The 6000-nt window shown below is 47.6% G+C and overlaps 1 pseudogene; it reads right to left on the bottom strand.

Annotated features, from left to right (window-relative positions):
* Positions 1 to 3540: 3540 nt before the first annotated feature.
* Positions 3541 to 6000, bottom strand: part of LOC120381552 — a 99897-nt pseudogene continuing 97437 nt past the window's right edge.

Below are 6000 nucleotides of genomic sequence, written 5' to 3'. Positions count from 1 at the left end.
CTCCCTGCTTCAGATTTTCTAAAGGAAATTAGAGAAAAGAAGCTATAGGAGAGTGGTTCCTAGACACTCTAACACACACAGATTTTTCTAAGGCATTAACTTTTCCTTCTCTGTGGAGTTTGTATTCTCCATAGAGCAAAATAAAACAAAAACATGCAAGTCTAAGACTAATACAGTATGAAACTCAATACACATAAAATCTCACCCTCAGAGACTTTCCAATAAGCTTCTTTTGCAGACTAGACTTATTTCTTGTCTGGGCCCAATCTTTTCACCTGGTATAGTCCTTGTTCCAGCTCAGGTGGTAGCTAGGGGATTTCTCATGACTGCAGCCACCTTTCTTCTGTTCCACCCCCTTATACAGCTTTGGTACAAGGCAGGAATCTTTGTCTCTCTCCTGGGAAAAGCCCCAGGTTTAAGATGGATTCCTGTACCAGGTGACATGGTCACATGCCCTGTGAGACCCCAAGCCTTCATTGTTCCTGGCCTGACTCACAGATGGTGCAGGACAGAGCCATCTCCAGTCAATTGTCCTGGTTAATGGGAGCCATCAAGAGTCCAAACCACTATTAATGGCCCACACATTGCGGACCTCAGAGTTATAGTTCATATTTCTAGCTTCAGATACAGGAAAGATCGGTTCATACAAATAGGCTGAACACACACAGTAGATAATAAGCTTTGTAATGATACTGCACAAGAGACCTTTTGCATGAAGCATGTTCCAGTTACATTATATTCACACTCATTAGCATATTTTCATAAAATCATCAAGATCACAGCAGGGAAAGGGTTTTACTGCGGCACCTGGGAGCAGTTGAGTTTCATGTTCAGGCTCTGCTATGAGTTCCTCCAGGTTTCCCATAAGCACACAGGGCCCTTAGCGGGTACTCTCGATACAGGAATGGCCCAGATACAATGAAGTGATGGGAATTGCATTTTCCTTTTTAATTTTTGAATTTCCAATGACATTTCTATTTGTGATTTTGTTTTGCTTCGTATAACTGTGTTTTCTCAGGGACTTGATATTTACCAGGCTAACTAACAGCTAATAACGGAGACTTCCAAGCAGGGCGTGGGCAGCGGAAAAGAACTGTAAGAGACGCTGGTTTTCGACCTTGTGTTAGATAAGAATAGAATGCAGATTGTAGCAGAAATTGCTGAGAGAAGTAAGCTATCAGAAAGGAATATGTACAAACAAAATGCAGTTGTTGCTCCTTACTGTACGTCGCAAAAGGTATAAATGCTTGCCTTAATTGTTTATCTAACCGAGACCTACCTCGGGAGGAAACTCTGCCTGTCTGTACTCTCCCGAATAACTGCAGTTGCTCGAAATAAACGGCATAATATAATAACATTTAACATCACTGTGGTGTGAAGAACATCTCAACAGCCCAACACTGTGGCATTTGATTTCAAAAAGGAGAACTATACAAAAATGAGGGGGGTTAGTTAAACAGAATTTAAAAGGTACAGTGACTAAAGTGAAATTCATGTAAGCTGCATGGACACTTTAATGACACCATAATAGAGGCCCAACTTAAATGTATACCCCAATTTAAGAAACACAGTAAAGAACTAAAAAGAGCCACCGGGCTTAACAACCATGTAAAAGAAGCAGTGAGAGACAAAAGACTTCCTTTAAAAGTGGAAGTCAAATCCTAGAAAGGAGCATAAACATTGCCAAATTGTAGGTGACAAATCTGAGGAACTGTCACAGACTGAAGTGTCACTAGAGGAGGTTTTGGAATTAATTGATAAACTCAACATTAACAAGTCACCAGGACCAGATGGCATTCACCCAAGAGTTCTGAAAGAACTCAAATGTGAAGTTGCGGAACTATTAACTATGGTTTGTAATCTGTCCTTTGAATCGCCGGTACCCAATGACTGGAAGTTAGCTAATGTAACGCCAATATTTTAAAAGGGCTCTAGAGGTGATCCCGGCAATTACAGACCAGTAAGTCTAACATCGGTACCGGGCAAATTAGTTGAAACAATAGTAAAGAATAAAATTGTCAGACACATAGAAGAACATAAATTGTTGGGCAAAAGTCAACACAGTTTCCGTAAAGGAAATCATGTCTTACTAATCTATTAGAGTTCTTTGAGAGGGTCAACAAACATGTGGACAAGGGGGATCCAGTGGACATAGTGTACTTAGATTTCCAGAAAGCCTTTGACAAGGTCCCTCGCCAAAGGCTCTTACATAAATTAAGCTGTCATGGGATAAAAGGGAAGGTCCTTTCAAGGATTGAGAACTGGTTAAAAGACAGGGAACAAAGGGTAGGAATTAATGGTAAATTCTCAGAATGGAGAGGGGTAACTAGTGGTGTTCCCCAAGGGTCAGTCCTAGGACCAATCCTATTCACCTTATTCATAAACGATCTGGAGAAAGGGGTAAAAAGTGAGGTGGCAAAGTTCACAGATGATACTAAACTGCTCAAGATAGTTAAGACCAAAGCAGACTGTGAAGAACTTAATAAAGATCTCACAAAACTAACTGATTGGGCAACAAAATGGCACATGAAATTTAATGTGGATAAATGTAAAGTAATGCATATTGGAAAAAATAACTCCAATTATACATAAAATATGATTGGGACTAATTTAGTTACAACAAATCAGGAAAAAGATCTTGGAGTCATCATGGATAGTTCTCTGAAGATGCCCACGCAGTGCAGAGAGCAGTCAAAAAAGCAAACAGGATGTTAGGAATCATTAAAAAGGGGATAGAGAATAAGACTGACTATATTATTACCCTTATATAATTCCATGGTATGCCCACATCTTGAATACTATGTACAGATGTGGTTGTCTCATCTCAAAAAAGATATACTGGCATTAGAAAAGGTTCAGAGAAGGGCAATTAAAATGATTAGGGGTTTGGAACGGGTCCCATATGAGGAGAGATTAAAGAGGCTAGGGCTTTTCAGCTTGGAAAAGAGGAGACTAAGAGGGAATATGATAGAGGTATATAAAATCATGAGTGATGTGGAGAAAGTAGATAAGGAAACGTTATTTACTTACTCCCATAATATAGGTTCACTCCCTGGGCTGCTTCTGCTCTACAACTATAATTGTCTTTTTACACCAAAATCACTAACTTGAGCACCCAATTCCATGTACAGTCCTAGTGGATATAAGGCACAGGTAACTTTGCCTCAGGGTAGCTTGTTGGCATCAACCTCTCTCCCCACCTGGAGCTGATGAAATTCCTGGCTGGAGGGACACACACTCTTACAAGTCAAAGGGAAGGAGCTGATAGAAAGATCACAGGACTGACCCCAAAGAAGGGTGAGCTGCAAAAGGCAGAAGCAGGCAACTCATCTGGCAGAGCTGAGAGACCACAGTGAAGATGGTGCAAAGATCACTATATTGGAATTAGCAAATCTGATTTTTTTTAAAAACAAATCTTTGGGAAGCCCTAATAAAGGCATTTCTTACAGTTCTCTCGATTTGGATTTTCTGATATCTAATAGGGAATGACATCTGATTGAAGCTTTTCCCAAATGAAGAGCATGTGTAGGGTCTCTCTCCACTGTGGATTCTACGATGTCTGACAAAGTCTGAGTGCTCAATGAAACTTTTCCCGCACTCAGAGCATGTGTAGGGCGTCTCTCATGTGTGGATTCTCTGATGTGTGACAAGGCTTGAGCGCCGACTGAAGCATTTCCTGCACTCAGAGCATGTGCAGCGTCTCTCCTGTGTGGATTCTCTGGTGTGTGATAAGGTTTGAGCGCCGACTGAAGCTTTTCCCGCACTCAGCGCACGTGTAGGGCTGCTCTCCTGTGTGGATTCTCTGATGTGTGATAAGGGCAGAGCGCCGACTGAAGCTTTTCCCGCACTCAGAGCACGTGTAGGCGTCTCCCTGTGTGGATTCTCTGATGTGTGATAAGGATTGAGCGCAGACTGAAGCTTTTCGCGCACTCAGCGCACGTGAAGGGCGTCTCCCCTGTGTGGGTTCTCTGATGTCTGATAAGGGCAGAGCGCCAACTGAAGCTTTTCCCGCACTCAGAGCACGTGTAGGGCGTCTCCCCTGTGTGGATTCTCTGATGTGTGATAAGGTTTGAGCGCCGACTGAAGCTTTTCCCGCACTCAGCGCACGTGTAGGGCGTCTCCCCTGTGTGGATTCTCTGATGTGTGATAAGGTTTGAGCGCCAACTGAAGCTTTTCCCGCACTCAGCGCACATGTAGGGCTGCTCTCCTGTGTGGATTCTCTGATGTGTGATAAGGTGTGAGCGCCGACTGAAGCTTTTCCCGCACTCAGAGCACGTGTAGGGCGTCTCCCCTGTGTGGATTCTCTGATGCGTGGTAAGGATTGAGCGCAGACTGAAGCTTTTCCCACACTCAGCGCAAGTGAAGGGCGTCTCCCCTGTGTGGATTCTCTGATGCGTGATAAGGTTTGAGCGCAGACTGAAGCTTTTCCCACACTGAGAGCACGTGAAGGGCGTCTCCCCTGTGTGGATTCTCTGATGTGTGACAAGGTTTGAGCGCCGACTAAAGCTTTTCCCGCACTCAGAGCACGTGTAGGGCGTCTCCCCTGTGTGGATTCTCTGATGTGTGATAAGGCTTGAGCGCCGACTGAAGCTTTTCCCGCACTCAGCGCATGTGTAGGGCGTCTCCCCTGTGTGGATTCTCTGATGTGTGATAAGGCTTGAGAGCTGACTGAAGCTTTTCCCGCACTCAGCGCACGTGTAGGGCGTCTCCCCTATGTGGATTCTCTGATGTGTGACAAGGTTTGAGCGCCGACTGAAGCTTTTCCCGCACTCAGAGCACGTGTAGGGCATCTCCCCTGTGTGGATTCTCTGATGTGTGATAAGGTGTGAGCGCCAATTGAAGCTTTTCCCGCACTCAGCGCACGTGTAGGGAGTCTCCCCTGTGTGGATTCTCTGATGTGTGATAAGGTGTGAGCGCCAATTGAAGCTTTTCCCGCACTCAGCGCACGTGTAGGGCGTCTCCCCTGTGTGGATTCTCTGATGTGCGATAAGGATTGAGCGCCAACTGAAGCTTTTCCCGCACTCAGCGCACGTGTAGGGCGTCTCCCTTGTGTGGATTCTCTGATGTGTGACAAGGTTTGAGCGCCGACTGAAGCTTTTCCCGCACTCAGAGCACGTGTAGGGCATCTCCCCTGTGTGGATTCTCTGATGTGTGATAAGGTTTGAGCGCTGACTGAAGCTTTTCCCGCACTCAGAGCACGTGTAAGGCGTCTCCCCTGTGTGGATTCTCTGATGTCTGATAAGGCTTGAGCGCCGACTGAAGCTTTCCCCACACTCGTGGCATTTGTAGTGTGTCTCTTCCAAGTTGATTCTCTCATGTGTAATAAGGGCTGAGAGGCTACTGAAGTTCTCCTCTGGCCTCTGCTGAGTCTCAGAGGCTTTTACTGTTTCTCGGAGTGCACAACTCCTGGAAACATTCCCTTTGGGTTTTTCTGATAACGTCCCATGTGGTGCTCCTTGTTCAGCATCTTCCTGCTGGGGTTTCTGCTCCTCATTCTCACGCACCATGCTATCACCTGATGGGCTGCTCGTGGCTCTCTAGGGAGAAAGGGGGCAGGACGGGAGGGGAGGGGGGTCCCCATGGGAGGGGGCAGCGGTAAATCCATGGGGATCTCAGCCCCCCCCCTTTCTCTCCCCGCTCCTCGGGGGTCACCTGCTCCCCCCCAGCCCTGTCCGGGCTGCACAGACATTTCCCACCCGCTCCTCCCCCCCCCAGCCCCACGCAGGGACCGCAGTGGGGCCGGAGCCCTCCCCCCGGCACCCCCCGCGGGGCCCCAGGGCAGAGCCTGACCGGGCCTGGGGGGCGCTGGGCTCCTGCGGGGGCAGCAGCTCCGAGCCCCCCGCGGGCGCGGCCCCCCCCCCCAGGGAGCAGATCCCGGCGCTGCGAGATGCGGGTCTCCTCCCCGGGCACTGGGGCAGAGTCACCGCCCGGCCCCGCCCCACCCGGGGCTTGCTCCGGGACCTGGAGGCTGCAGCTCCGCAGCGGGGCAGGCGGAGCCCG

Source organism: Mauremys reevesii, linkage group 14, assembly GCF_016161935.1.
Source record: "Mauremys reevesii isolate NIE-2019 linkage group 14, ASM1616193v1, whole genome shotgun sequence".
NCBI classification, from domain to species: Eukaryota; Metazoa; Chordata; order Testudines; family Geoemydidae; genus Mauremys; species Mauremys reevesii.
This window is presented reverse-complemented; position numbering and strand designations above follow the sequence as displayed.